Below are 15,108 nucleotides of genomic sequence, written 5' to 3'. Positions count from 1 at the left end.
AAAAAAAATCAGAAACTCTAGCCAAAGCAGGCCCCGATTCTTCCAGGATACCAACGGGAGTTTGCAGCCCAGTGGCTCTGCCTTCAGAGCTCTCTCCAGTTCGCCGCCTGCTACCCGTTTCACTCACTCACATTGCCGGCCAGGCCCTATTCGCTCTTTTTTGGCGACCCTAGGCTTGAAGCAACGAGTGCACTGGATAAAACCAATCTGCTGGGTCCACTTGTTTTCTCGGGGAGAATAATGTTTCCTTGTTGTCCTTTCTAGGCTTGCAGAGGCTCACAGAAGCAGCTCGCCTTTCTCACCCACAAACTTCCCACGACCCGTGAAACTTGCAAGGCCCTCCTCCTTCACTGTTTCTCCCCCGCCCTTTGCTCCAGGGTCCCCTCCCCGGCACCGGCCCTTCCCTCCCTCCCCCACCCAAGGCGCTCCGGAGCTCGGGGCGGGTCCCCGGCCCCCAGCTCGGCCATCTGCCCCGGCCCAGGGCGCTGGGGCTCGCCCACGGCGGCACTGGGCATGCTCAGAGGCGGCCGCACGGGCAGCTTCGCTTCGCAGGCGCTAGCACTCGGCGGCGGGCGGGCGCGCGGCTGCAGCTGGAGCTCCAGCGCCCGGAGTTGGAGTTGCCGGGAGTTTCCCCCCCTCCCCCTTGCGCGCGGCAGCTGGAGCCGGCGCGGCAGCCGCGAGCGGCGGCTACCCAGCACCCGGGCCGGCCGAGCCTTGTCCGGAGCCCGGAGCCCCGCGCGGGGCAGCTCCTGGGGAGGAGCCTTGCGGGCTGGGACGCGTGCAGCGCACTGGCACTGCCGGGGCACGAACCGGGCTGCAAGGTAGGGCCGGGGCGTGGGGAACCAGGCGAGTGAGGCAGAGGCCAGGCCGGGGGTTGCGGAGGGTGGAGGATGCGGCTGCAGAAGCTGCGGCGTTTGGGGTGCCCAGCGCTGGGTCTGAGGCGCGTGGCCGGGTCGGGGACGCCGCTGCGGGGCAGAGGGAGTAGGCAGGCGCCCAGGGAGATGCTTTCAAGTTGGCGGGCGACGGGAGAGGGGGCCGCGCGCTCGGGCGCAGCTGCGTTGTGCGCGCCGAGAGGGACTCGGGTCCCTGGTTCTCCCCAAACCTGGGACCCGATGTGCGGGCAGGGCTGGGCAAGCCGCAGAGCCGAGCAGTTTCATCCGAGAAAGTTGAGGATGGAGCCCTTCTTTCCTCACTGTGTCCGCGGTAGGATAGCCCCGTGGGTGCCGCCCCGAGGCCCCCAGTGTGGAGGAGCTGCGCCCCTGGGCTAAGTTCCTCCGCCCCCGGCTGAAATCTACGAATCACCCAGATCTTCGCTTCCCTGGCTGGCTTCTAGGAAAATCATTCCTGCCAAATCTGAGGTAGGCTGTCCGGGCGGGAATGGCTCCCTGCCTCCGGGACGCTTAGCTGGGCGACGCCCCCTTCTCAACCTCAGACGTGGCCAAGGGCGCCCGGTTCTGAGTTAGTGCTTACGGTGCGCACTGGAATGGAGCCTCACACACATGGCGGGGAACGTGGGGTAGGTGGATGGCCTGATTTTTCCTCTAGTCTTTTCTCAGCTTTACAACACCCCACCAACCCCACCCGGCTCATCTTCGCAGAGGACAGGACCTGGAGGGGAAGGCCAGGTGGAGAGTTTGGGTTGACATACTGTTCCTTAGGAGAGGATACCTGGGCTGTATCTGGCTTGGGCTCCAGCCCCAGGACTTCATAACGAGCCCTCTCCCCTGTCGGTTATTCTTCCTCAGGGGCCGGGTGGGAAGGAGTAGGGGCGGTGGGTCCACAAGAATGTCCACTTCGTCCCACTATCTCCTAAGAGTGCGTTCCAGGGGACCCCAGGACCCTGGAACTGGCGTTACGTGGATTACGAGAATGTGGAGGATGCTGACCGTTCTCCTAGCTCCACTTTTTTCACTTCTTGTTTTGAGTTTTGGGGTTTTGCCTGCACACGAGTCAGAGCTGCTCTGTCATAACCGGGGGGTGGAGGAGCTTCAGCCTGGCAGTGAGCCGCTGTTCACCTCCGAGGCTGCTAGTGGGAATTGGTCCAGAAATGATTATGCAGGCTAGAAATATGCCTCTTTTTTTCCCCCCGTCTTTTGGCTGAACACCTTGGCTGTTGGGTTTGTGTGTTAAGATCTTAAAGGAGAACCCACACACTGCTCAAGTACTATGTTTTAGGGAATCACCATTTCTGCTACATGTTCTTCTCTTTGCTTTTTTCCTGAGGGTGGGGGTGGGAATCTGCTTTGGGGCAGATTTCCAAATGTGGAAATCACCTGGTGTTGGTACACAGGTTCTAGAGTGAGATAGACCTGAGATCAAGATTTAGGTTTACAGTCGGATTACTATGCTAACTGACAAATTGTTGGACACTAATGAGCTTCAGTTTTCTCTTCTGTCAAATGGGGATAATAGTGGCCTTATCTCCTTTCATTGCAGGGTTGTTGTGAGACTTAGGGGAGATAATGGGCATCAGAAGTGCTAAGAAAACTTTAAAGCACCAATTGTGTTTTCCTGTGGCTGTGCTCTTTACTGTTTTTTTTTTTTTTGAATTAACTACTTCTTTTAAATGTAACAAGCTGCCTGAATCTTCTCTCCTCCACCCACTCCTTACCAAAAGGTTTGGTTTCTCAGGGCTTTGGAAGTTGCTCTTTATCTTCTTTTTTCTCTTCCCTTAAATCCATCTCTCTTTTGATTTTAAGGGTTGAGGCTCCAGTCCTTGTATTTATCTGAAGGAGGCAGCGAGGTGTAGTTTAGGAGATGGGAGCGTGGTGGGGTGCCTCATCAATGTTCAGAATCCTGGGCCCCAGAACTGACATGTTAACAAGGCCCCAGTTTGAGATCCAAGGTTGATGAAGGAGTCAGCAGACCTGGGGCTGGAGCTCTGGCATGGTCTCTAACAGTGACCTTGAACTAGGTACTCAACCCCTCATTAGTGGAATCAGACTGTGAGCTTGAGGGCCAATGCTGATCAGAGGCAAGAACAGGTGAGATGTCTCTCACTCAGTTAATAAGGGATTAATCAGGCTCCTGACCCCTCCTCCCCCCCAGGTGCTGCACCTTCCCTGATCCTAGGGTAGTGGTTCTCAAACCGGAGCATCAGAGTACCCCTGAGGGCTTGTTACATCACAGCTAGCTGGGCCGCATTGCCAGAGCCTCTGATGCTCTGCGTCTAGCGTGAGGGGAAGGGGGTCCAAGAATTTGCATCTCTAACTAGTTCCAGGTGATGAGTGCTGCTGGTCCAGCGACCATGCCTATAGAATCATTGACTTAGGGGGTGAGAGAGAGTAGGAGAGGGTGTTTGTTCAGAGACACCATTATTTTAACAGGTCATGTATGGAGGCAGGGTTTCTTCAGGCCGTTTTAGGAACTTGCCTGAGGCATTTTCTATTTCTGATACATGTGCCACTTCTCATTGTCCAGTGTAGATAATTCTGATTGCTTTTCAAATGAATGAATTTTACACAAAAGTTCCCCCTTCTTTTCATACTGTGAAATACTTAGCCTCTGGTCTCCAGGATACTCTTGGATAGGCTGAGATTGGTGACCTTGATATTGATAAATCCAGCAACTACCCTATTTCCTTTCTTTGGGGATCTCAGACGTTTGTGGAGAGGAGGTTTCGAGAAGTTCTGGCAGCTTAAACCTTAAGATTGGAGAACAGGGGTCTTCCCTGGTGGTGCAGTGGTTGAGAGTCCGCCTGCCGATGCAGGGAACACGGGTTCGTGCCCTGGTCCGGGAAGATCCCACATGCCGCGGAGCGGCTGGGCCCGTGAGCCATGGCCGCTGAGCCTGCGTGTCTGGAGCCTGTGCTCCGCAATGGGAGAGGCCACAACAGGGAGAGGCCCGCGTACTGCAAAATAAAACAGAAAAAAGATTGGAGAACAGGTGAATCACTTATGAGCAAGATTAAAAAGAATTTGCAATGTGGTGTCTTTGAAGGGACAGCTTACGTAGGCCTTGGGGGAGGTGACAGATGTCCTGTGGTGGTCAGATCTGGTGAAGGCCTTCCATTCCTTCTAGAGGATGGTAGTGTTGGCTGTAACTGGGGGAGACCCTCCATCACTCTCTGAGGGCTGGGAAGCCCAACTTTTTGGAGCAGCTGTGCAGTATCAGTGCTGCTCTGTGTAGCTGAGTTTATAATCGAGCACTGTTTGGGCACAACCCAACTTTAATCTCTTCCTTGCCCCCTAAGCTATGGTCCGGGGCTGACAGTTCACCATGACTTAAGGTGGCCTAGGTTGTGGCCTTGAATTTTAGCTGCTTTGTATCAGAGAGGCTTCGGGAACCTGCTGGAGTCAGGAAGATTCCCGAGATGATATTCGAGGGCAGAAATAAGGTTTACGTAGCACCCAAGTGGACTGTGTGTCCAAGGGGCTCTTGTGTTGCTGTACCAAATGGAGTCCAGCTGACTGTCAGGCTTTATCTCAGCTTTCCATTTGTGCTTTGTTTTCATTTTCAAGTGATTAGCACTAGAGAAACCTATCAGTAAATCAGAAACCTATTCAAAAACTCAAGTGTACCACTTAGTGTTCTAGCAGATAAATCTGCAAGGCCCATGCCTGTCTTCCTGACCATAATCAGCCCTCAGTAGACACAGCCTTCAGCTTGAAATTCTTTAGATGCACTAATCACTGATATAAATGGTTTCTCCTACTTAACACGAGTACAGAAAATTCCTATTTTAAAATTCTTTTCCATAACTTGATATTTATATTTTGGGTGTTACCCCTACTTTTTGCTGGGAGGATTTCTTTTCCAGGGTGGGGAAGCTTCTTATCACTGTTATTCACTTTTTTCAGCACATGGCCACTTGATACCTTGGCTCCCTTGGCTAAATTTGTTGTGAGACAGTCATTTTGATAACTATTTCTCTTAGATCATCAGGGCTGTTACTGGGTCCTAGAGAGTCATGGTCAGTTCCTGGAAGGCTCTTTTCCTCAACTGTCCTAGAGGATTCTTTTAAAATAACACTCAGTTTATACTGTACTAGCTTATTTCTAAGATCCATTTGTTTTTCTTTTCACATTTCATCATCTTCCAATTTCAAAAATCTAGATGGGTCTGAAAAATTATGAACCCATTTAATGTATGGTTTCTTTCTTCTCTTCCTGTAACCTGTTATGTTAATAGTGGCTTCCAATGAATGGCATCCTAAAACAAAGCAAGTTTGGTTCCTGACCTGGGTAGAAAATGTGGTTCCTGCCGTCCAGCTGATAGAATTGAGCAGCCATCCAATTAGCTCAGCAGTTCCCAGAGTGCGGGGAAAATACTGTTCGGTGGATGTTAATAGGTGTGCTCTTGTAAAGGTCAAATCAATTTGGAAGCGCTGCCTGTCATTTTCGCCTGTCTCAGAGATTCTCACTGTGTTCATCATTGTATCGAAGACCCTGAGAAGGACTGCAGTTAACCATATCAGCAACAAGAAACTGAGTTCTATTTAACCAGACATTTCCCAGAGCAATTTTTTTTTTTTTTTTTTTGCGGTACGCGGGCTTCTCACTGTTGTGGCCTCTCCCATTGCGGAGCACAGGCTCCAGACGGGCAGGCTTAGCGGCCATGGCTCACAGGCCTAGCCGCTCCGCGGCATGCGGGATCCTCCCAGACCGGGGCACGAACCCATGTCCCCTGCATCGGCAGGCGGACTCTCAACCACTGCGCCACCAGGGAAGCCCTCCCAGAGCATTTTGAGGTTATGTGCGTAGCTTCTAGGACTGCTTTCTGAATCAGCACATCCCAGCAGTTCTAATACATTATTTAACACCATCTGTGGGTAGGGTGGTTTCACCTGGTCTATCTCTAAAATATAGGGGCATTCATAAACTATGGATATTGATGCATGGACTGTACAGGTGGTTACTGTTTATTTCAGAGTAGAGAGAGGCCATTTGAAGCTGTGCTGGCTGAGGAAGCCTATATGGATGGGCTAGACTATGAAAACTCTGGCAACGATGCGTAGCAATTCTGTAGAGAGGAGAAAGGGTGTTTTAGGTTGCTGGTGTTAGGGAGCAGAAGTGTGAAGTCGTACTTGTGCCTGCGTATAAATAAATACCTTTCAGAGCACATAAGACAAGCGATGTGCCTAGCACAGAGTGAGACTGTGTGAATCTGTGGCAGTGGTCAAAGAACCTGTCGTCCAGTTCTTTCTTGATTCTGTAAATTCACTGAAGTAGCAGATGAGTTCTCGTGACCACAGGAGAGCTTGTTGTGGATAAAGGGGGGCACAGCACCCAGGTTGAAAGCAAGGAGGGGTGCATGGGACAGAAAGAGAGAAAGTGTTCCCAGGCTTTCAGAGGGTAGTGGTTCCAGGTACAGAGGGATTAATTCAAATGTATGTCTGGCTGAAGAATGTTGGGTATTTGCGGGAAGAGCTTTCCAGGAAGAGGGGAACTTGACTGGAGTTTCAAGAATAAGCAAGAACTCTTATAACTCAACAATAAAAAGGCAAATAACCCAATTTATAAAGGAGCCAAGGGGCTTCCCTGGTGGCGCAGTGGTTAAGAATCCACCTGCCAGGGGACACGGGTTCGAGCCCTGGTCTGGGAAGATCCCACATGCTGCGGAGCAACTAAGCCCGCGAGCCACAACTACTGAGCCTGCGTGCCACAGCTACTGAAGCCCGAGCGCCTAGAGCCCGTGCTCTGCAACAAGAGAAGCCACTGCAATGAGAAGCCCGTGCACCGCAACGAAGAGCAGCCCCTGCTCGCTGCAACTAGAGAAAGCCCACGCGCAGCAACGAAGACCCAACGCAGCCAGAAATACACAAATGGAACAAATAAATTTATTAAAAAAAGGGGCCAAGGATTTAAATATACATTTGTCTTTTCAGGTAAGATATACAAATGGCCAATAAGGGGATGAAAAGATGCTCAACATTATTAGTCCTTGGGGAAATACAAATCAAAACCTCAGTGAGGTACCACTTCATACCCATCAGGATGGCTTTGATCAAAAAGATGTATAATGTTGGCGAGGATGTGTCAGAACCCTCCTGCATTACATTGTTGGTGGGAATGGAAGATAGCGCAGCTGCTTTGGAAAACAGGCAGTTCCTCCTCAAAATGTTAAACATCAGGGTAGCCCATGACCGATTCCACTTTTTGACAAATCCAAAAAGTTACATTAGTGGTTGCCAAGAGCTGGGGGTCAGGGCAAGAGGAATGGGAGTGACTGTTGATGGGCATGGGATTTCTTTTGGGGGTGATGAAAATATTCTGGAATGGGTGCACAACTTTGAATACATTAAAACATTGTGAATACATTAAAACTACTAAAGTGTACACTGTAAAAGGGTGACTTTTATAGTGAATATCTCAACTAAAAGAAAAACAGTAAGAATGCCACTGTGGGTAGAGTGAAAGGAGAATAATAAGAAAAACGTGGAGAGAGAGATGCAGGAATAGGCTATCAGTTTCAGGGCAAATTTTCTGCTCTTGGGTAAAAAAAAAGGTATCTAGATAATTCCTTTCTCCTTGTTTATCTTTGGATCTTTTAGGATTTTTCTGTTACTCTTTCATCCCAAAGTCCTTCCTCTGAATTAAGAGGGTTGTGTGCCAAGTTGCTTCTGAGTCAGTGGAATCGTTTTCATGGCAAATACCCTGTGACCTTCAGAGAGGAGTGTGTTTCTGGGCTTTGCTCTGGGGACTAACTCCATATTTAGGCTTCGTTGCTGTGATCCACTAGAGGGCAGTGGGCAGGGCTGACTGGACAGCTTATGTTTAGCTTCTCCCTTAAGATTTGACTGTGGTAGACGTTTTAGCATCATCTTCTAAGTTGTTAGTGGAACTGTGTCAAGACTGTCCTTAAAAAAAATCTCTGGGGTTTCCCTGGTGGCGCAGTGGTTAAGAGTCTGCCTGCCGATGCAGGGGACACGGGTTCGTGCCCCGGGCCAGGAAGATTCCAACATGCTGCAGAGCGGCTGCGCCCGTGAGCCATGGCTGCTGAGCCTGCGCGTCCGGAGCCTGTGCTCCGCAACGGGAGAGGCCAGAACAGTGAGAGGCCCGCGTACCGCAAAAAAAAAAAAAAAAAAAAAGTCTCTGTATTAAGAGACTTTGGCACTACACGAGCATCAGTGTATTTGGGTGCAAGAGTCATGATGCTAAATGGGGTTAAACACCACTGGAACAGTTCCCTTGGTGGAGACTTTCTACCCCCTTTAACAGTGTAGTGTAGCCTAGCTGTGCTTCTCCAGCTCGTGGACAAGAGCACTTGGGGATCTTGTTAAGGTGCTGATTCTGATTCAGTAGGGGTTGGGGGCTGGGATTCTGCACTTATAACAAACTCCCACTGATACATGTGCTGCCAGCCCGTGGATCATTCTGTGAGTAGAAGCTAATACGGTGTGAAGATGGCAATGGAGTGGGACAGAGCTGAATGTGAAATGTGGCTCTACCATTAATTCGTTGTGGGAACTCGGGTGGGGTAGTTAACACCTGAGCCATGGTTTTCTTATCTGTAAGATCAGAGGGAGACCTAGCTTGTAGAAAAGTACCTAATATGATGCACCTGGAATGTTTAATGTTCTTTGCCTTCTCCTTCCCACAAGGGCTAAGAATCCCACGGTTAGGACTAAGGAAAAAGTATATGGAAGAAAGCCAAGAGCTTCGAAAAGTTTTCTGATTTGTGTGGGTGAGGTTGGGGTAGGGGGAGAGGCTGTAGGGAAGAAGGGCATGAATCATCCTCAGGACAAGGTAAATTTGCATATTGATTCTTAAATTACTATGGTTTTGGTAAAGTCACAGAGCTAGTCTCAGCTGAGTCTGGCTGACTTTCAGTCAAGGTGTTGGGTCTTTTTAATTTATTTTATTATTTTTGGCTGTGTTGGGTCTTCGTTGCTGCACATGGGCTTTCTCTAGTTGTGGCGAGCGGGGGCTACTCTTCGTTGCGGTGCGCGGGCTTCTCATTGCGGTGGCTTCTCTTGTTGGGGAGCACGGGCTGTAGGCACACGGGCTTCAGTAGTTGTGGCACATGGGCTCAGTAGCTGTGGCTCGCGGGGGTAGTTGCTCTGTGGCATGTGGGATCTTCCCGGACCAGGGCTCGAACCCATGTCCCCTGCACGGGCAGGTGGATTCTTAAGCACTGCATCACCAGGGAAGTCCAAGGTGTTGGGTCTTGAATCTGCTATCATGGAGTTGGTTTCTTTTTGACCAGAAAGGCAGCCCTGGGCTGCTCAGTTGGTGCTAAGGTTCCTTCGTATGGTGGTCTCGGCCCATCCTTGCCTGGCTGCCTTCCCCCCTCACTTACTGATTTTCATCTCTTATGCAGACGGGAGGCGATAAAGCGACCTAAAATGCACACCGTTGAGTTTCATTCACAGCGGGAGTGAACGTTTCTTGGGATTAGGTTGAAAATATTTGCTTCATTGTTGGCTGTAGAAAATCTGGGCATTTCATTCGTTTACCTTCGGTGAGTCTATTAAACTCTGGAAAGGTTTGGTTGAATTAGATGAATGGGAAACAGTGGAAGAGGAAGAATTGGGAGCTAAATCCTGGCACCTGGACCCTGGGTCACTGCCTTCACCAAGCCTCAGTTTCCTCTGCTGTTATTTGGGACCAGTTCCTGCTGGCCGGCCTGCCTCATGGGCTTGGTTTGAGGCTCAAATGAATAGCACCTGTGAGGGCACCCTAAGATGACAGGCCTCTGTAAAGTATGGACCATCGCTCAGCACTGCTTAGGCAAGGGCATTGTCTCAGGGTTACGGTGGCCTGTTAACTTTTGTTCTCTTTCTGTCTCCTTTGTCATCATCCAAAGTGGGAAGAAATAAGAGATTGTGTTTTGTTTCAGTGAAGTTGATGGATCCTTTTCATTTTCCCCCGGGGAAAAAATTACACACAGTTTGTAAGATTTGAACAAAGCCTCAAGTGCAGTAAATCAAACGAGTTTCCAGTCTTCACAGCCTGAAATTCACTGCTTTCCTAAGGATGGTAATTTTGCCCTATTTCACCTTGTTTGACCGTTTTGTGGATTGGCAGGTGTGGGTCTTTAGTGCCCAATGGCTCTGAAGAAAAGGGCCACTTTGTTACAGAGCCGGGGCTAAGCATTTAAACCCACGCTGTGCCAACATTAGTAATCAAAGAGAAGATATCAGAGTTGAAGCCGAATACGCTAGGCCTCACCGGTACAGCACTGTCCTTCCCGACGGTGGAAGTGGGAATGATCTCAGGTGAGTGAATACGTGTGTTACCCTGTAATCACCTTTCATAACCACTGTTGGTCAGAGAGGTTGTATGTCAGTGCTGGTCTTTGTTTTTCGACTTCCTAGGAATATGTCGCCTCACACAGTCCAGGGTGACAGCCAGCAGTATCTAGTGGTTGAGAAGTTAATATTATTCCTGAAGAATTTAATCTACCCTATCATTAAGTAGCAATAAGGAGCTGGGTGTAGAAAGCTGGGTGTCCCTGAAGTAAGTCCTTTTAAAATTAAATCCTTATGCAACTGTAACAGTAGTTTAAAAAATAAGTTGAAGGTAGAAATTTGGTGCTTATATAAAGAGCTCAGTGCTGATAAAGTGGACATTTCTCCCAGTTTCATCTACTGGAAAGTGAGACTTTCTCCTTTTGATCAGATCCTTTTCTGACCTTGCCAACCACACACTCGCTGGTCTATCTGGTGGTTGACTTTTCAAAATGGAACAGGGAATGCTGAACTCAGACATCTTGTTTATGAACAGCCTTGCTTTCAAACCGCCCCCACCCCAGACTGTGAACTCCTCCAGAGACCGGGATCTGTGTGTGTGTGTCTGTCATGTAGGAGAGAATCAATAAAAATACGTTGAGCTGGACAGCTGCTTTCTTCTGGGATTCCCCCTTCTTGTCTATTAATTTTTCTGTTCGTATATTATTTGAATAATGTTTCCCTAGAGGTGATTAGGCGCTTCCATAGTACATGGTTCTAAGCACTTTTCAGATACTGATCGCTTTCATCCTCCCAACAGCTGTCAGGGGTAGGTACTATTACTTATCCCTATTTTACAGTTCAAAAAACAGGCATGGAGAGGTCCTGTTGATACCAGCCAGGGTTCTTGGCCTTCATTAATCAATAGAAATTGATAAGAGGCCAGAAAAGAAATTCAGGTAAGGCTTTACTGGGGCCCCTGCTGCAACGGCGGGGGGAGAGAAAACAAGTAACAGTTTCCCTTGTTCACTCCCCAAGGGGGAGATGAGCTGGTTCCTTACATGGCGTGAGGGTTGGGCAGGAGGGGGGCTTAGGCGGTCTGCCCACCCCTTTGGTGGTGTTGAGTGCAGGGGGCATGCCCAGTATCCTATTTCTGCTCCTCCCACCCTGTTTTTCCTCTGGCTTCTTCAGAAGTGGCGCTTGGGTCTTTGGTCTTTTTGTATCTTGTCCATAATTTGCCCCGACTGTGCTTTCATGTAGTTATTTTTAGTCCCTTATAGTTTCTTTGCATTCTGTTGCTCAAGGAGGTGTTTGTCCAGGTGCAAGCACTGCAGCAAAGGGTCCCAGGTCCCAGCCTGTCTCAACGCGACTTGTGTAAGACCCCAAAGCTGCCGCGTAGAGAGCTACAGGTGAACCAGGTGCCCCAGTTTCAGGGTTCCTGCTCTCATGGACAAGACAAGCTTGGCTAAGCTTCAGTAGACACCCCTCTCCTGCCTGCTCAGTGCTCCAATATTACCTTTCTCCCCACCCCCACCCCCGTCCCACCCCGGCTTTCCTGAGCGCTGCAGAGAAATGAGGGCAGGCACACCTTTTCTGTCTTCCCTTCTCCCTGCCTCCTTTGTCCTCTGCCCTTTCCTGCCCACTCCCAAGTTCCAGGAAAATGTGACCCTGGATTTGGAAAACAGGTACAGCACCATGGCCCACTCGTATGGGCCCCGCCTTGTGGGGTGGCCGTTCACAGAGGGGTTGTTAGAATGAACTCCACTACCTGGGTGAGGCTATGACCTCCAGCCCTGGGCCTCTCAGTTTGTCAGGTGACCTAGGTCACTGCCTCTCAAACCTTTAAGTGCAGGTGAATCTCCTGGGCATCCTGTTAAGGCACAGGTTCTGATTCACTGGGACCGAGGTCGGGGGGCCTGGGATTCTTCTCACAGGCTTCCAGGAATGTCGAGGCTGCTTGTCCTTGACCCAGGGCTCTAAAGGAGCCCTGAGTCTGTGCGAGGTCAAGCCTGCTATTCCAAACACTGTCTTGCCTGAACAGGCCTGATTCCTAACCCAGGGCCCAGAGGAGACTTAAGACATCTAGAGAGAGACCCACCAAGATTGGAAGTCTCATGAAGGCGGAAGCTTGAGACAGAATGAGAGCATAACTGAGAGTAAAGGAAATTTGATGCTTCCGAAAGGAAGCGTGTGTATCATTTTCAAACGTGACCTGGACAGTGTTCTCTTTATGATGGAAAGCTTATTACAGAGTGGCTCTAGTGATCCAGCAGAGAGAATACAAAGTACAATAACTCCTGTTTGAGTTGATATGAAATTTCACAAAGAACCTATGCTACTGGCCCCTAGAACTCTTGAAAGTAACCCCCCGAAGCTCCTCAAAATCTCCCTGAGTCTCCCCAGGTTCTGCCTGCTTTCCAGCTGCATCTGCTACGGTAGGTGCCACAGTCCTAGGAACCAATGTTGGGATACCAATGGTACAGATGCGAGGTGCTCTCCTATCTCATCTGAGTCTCCTAATTACCCAGCTGTTTTTGATCGATGAGCAGTGAGACTCAGGGAGTCAAACTCCCTCGGAGCTACAGGCTCAGAAGTGATGGAGCTGGGAGCAGGCACGGCGAGGCAGTGTGGCCTGGTGTCTCTTGCTCTTCTTACCCGGCCTGACTGCTTAATTAAATCAGTGTGCCCTGTTTGTCTTTGCAAGGAGGAGGCATCCAGGTGGGTTTGCTTTGTAAAGAAAATGACTTTTTTGAAGGTTAACATAGAAACAGGCACAGATTCCACGGGTGCAGTGTAGTGAACTTCTGTTCCAAGAGCACACCCATTTATTCTTAACACAGCTCAAGAGAGGAAGAGCCACCAGCACCCTGGAATCTCTCCTCCGGTGTGTCCCCTCCCATTACTTCCTCCTCCATGGTACCGCTGTCCTGACTTCTAAGACTGTAGATCACCTCTGCCTGTTTTTGAGTTTTACATAAATACGCTCGTCCTTTTGTATTCTTTTATGTCTAACTCCTTTTCCTCAACATTGTAAGATTCATCCATGTTGTGCGTGCAGCAGTAGCTGGATTATGTTCCATCATATAAATACACTGCGATTACTGATTATGGACATTCGAATTGTTTCCCGTTTTCGGCTTTACGAATAATGCTGCTGTGAACATCCATGTGTATATGTTTTTGGTGGTGCCCATAGGTATGCATCTCTGGTGTGTGTGTATGTGGGTGTTTCTGTAATGCCTGGTTCCTTGGATGTGACTATGTTTGCCTTTAGTAGATAACGCCAAAGACTTTTCCAGTATGGCCATTCCAATTTATAGTCCCATCTGGTGTGAGTGAGCGTTCCATTACTCCACATTCTTGCCAATACTTACTTTGATAGGTCATTGTTTTTTCAATTTTATTTATTTATTTATTTTTGGCTGTGTTGGGTCTTCGTTTCTGTGCGAGAGCTTTCTCTAGTTGCGGCGAGTGGGGGCCACTCTTCTTCGTGGTGCGCAGGCCTCTCACTGTCGTGGCCTCTCCTGTTGCGGAGCACAAGCTCCAGACGCGCAGGCTCAGTAGTTGTGGCTCACGGGCCTAGTTGCTCCATGGCATGTGGGATCTTCCCAGACCAGGGCTCGAACCCGTGTACCCTGTGTTGGCAGGCAGATTCTCAACCGCTGCGCCACCAGGGAAGCCCCTGATAGGTCATTTTAATCTTAGCCTTTCTGATGTTGTATAGAGGTCTCGCATTATGATTTTCATTTGCATTTCTCTTATCACCATTGGAAGCTTAGTGTCTTTGCCTGTATATTTGGCATTTGGATATCTGCTTTTGTGAAGTGCCTGTTCAAGTCTCTTGCCTATTTTTCAGTTGTGTTGTTTGTTTCGCTTTTAAAAACAGTGAAAACATCTATGAAGAATCCTTGAAATCTATAGTGATGGGAATCACCTGTGAGTGATATCGGATTATATTCTCAGACGTAATTTCTGAAGATCCCCTCCTACAGGAGGCCCAGCAGGCTGAGGGGGGCTGAAGATAGGCAGAGGCATAAAACCCTTAGCAGGGAACTTGCTGCAAAGTTGAGGAGCCTCGGGCTCTGTGGCTCAGGGCAATTGTCAAGTTGTGAGATCACCTGAAAGCTTGAAAGCACTTCACTTCTAAATGTTTGCCTTTTACAGACCGTCACTCTGGAAGATTGTAGACCAACTCCAAAAGTATTGCTGAAAACATTTTTGGAATTGCTTTGAGTATATTGTTTTGGATATTTTTAGTTGCTTTCAAAATGTCCTTTGAGAATGTATTTGATTTGGGGAAACAACAGCAGACCTCTCAGAACCCAGCCCAGTGAATAAGGAGGGTGCTTCATGGGTGACTTAAACAAAACATTATTTGTAAGGCTTGCCTGTAGGGGGATGGAAGGTGAGCAGGAAGGAGGAAAGCACTGCACTAAATGCCGGAGTTTCCTGATCTCTTTTCATCTTTATAGTAACCTATGAAGTACTAACTGTTGTGAGTATTCCTACTTTGTAGATGAAAAGTCAGACTTAGAAAGGGAAAGACAGCGTGATTGAGGAGTCAAACCTAGCTCTGTCTTACTTGAGGGCCACTAGTACCCTTTCCTTTTCCCCACCCTGCCTCGCCTCTGATGAGTGTTAGAGGAATCAAAATTGTTGCAGCCAGAACACCGTGTGCTGATGGCAAAGGTCTGGTTTCCACCCTGTCCTGTTATAGACCCTGGGATCTGGGTGGGTCCTCTTCCTGGTGGGGGTAGGGAGAGGAGAGGAGAACTCAGGCTTCAGGGCACTCATTTCCAAACACAATTCCTGGGCTTCCCTGGTGGCGCAGTGGTTAAGAATCCGCCTGCCAATGCAGGGGACACAGGTTCGAGCCCTGGTCCAGGAAGACCCCACATGCTGTGGAGCAACTAAGCCCATGCGCCGCAACTACTGAGCTGCGCTCTGGAGCCCACTAACCACAACTACTGAAGCCCACATGTCACAACTACTGAAGC

General features: G+C 49.3%; 1 protein-coding gene across 1 annotated transcript in view; it reads left to right on the top strand.

Annotated features, from left to right (window-relative positions):
* The first annotated feature begins 494 nt into the window (after positions 1 to 494).
* Positions 495 to 15,108, top strand: part of STXBP6 (syntaxin binding protein 6) — a 273,913-nt gene continuing 259,299 nt past the window's right edge. Inside the window, exon 1 of the mRNA XM_032624042.1 lies at positions 495 to 821. The gene's annotated coding sequence lies outside the window, so the exon portion shown is untranslated. The remainder of the gene's footprint in view (positions 822 to 15,108) is intronic.

This window comes from Phocoena sinus, chromosome 2 (genome assembly GCF_008692025.1).
Source record: "Phocoena sinus isolate mPhoSin1 chromosome 2, mPhoSin1.pri, whole genome shotgun sequence".
In the NCBI taxonomy this organism is placed as follows: domain Eukaryota; kingdom Metazoa; phylum Chordata; class Mammalia; order Artiodactyla; family Phocoenidae; genus Phocoena; species Phocoena sinus.
The sequence above is the reverse complement of the archived record's forward strand: the minus strand, read 5'-3'. Positions and strand labels throughout refer to the sequence as shown.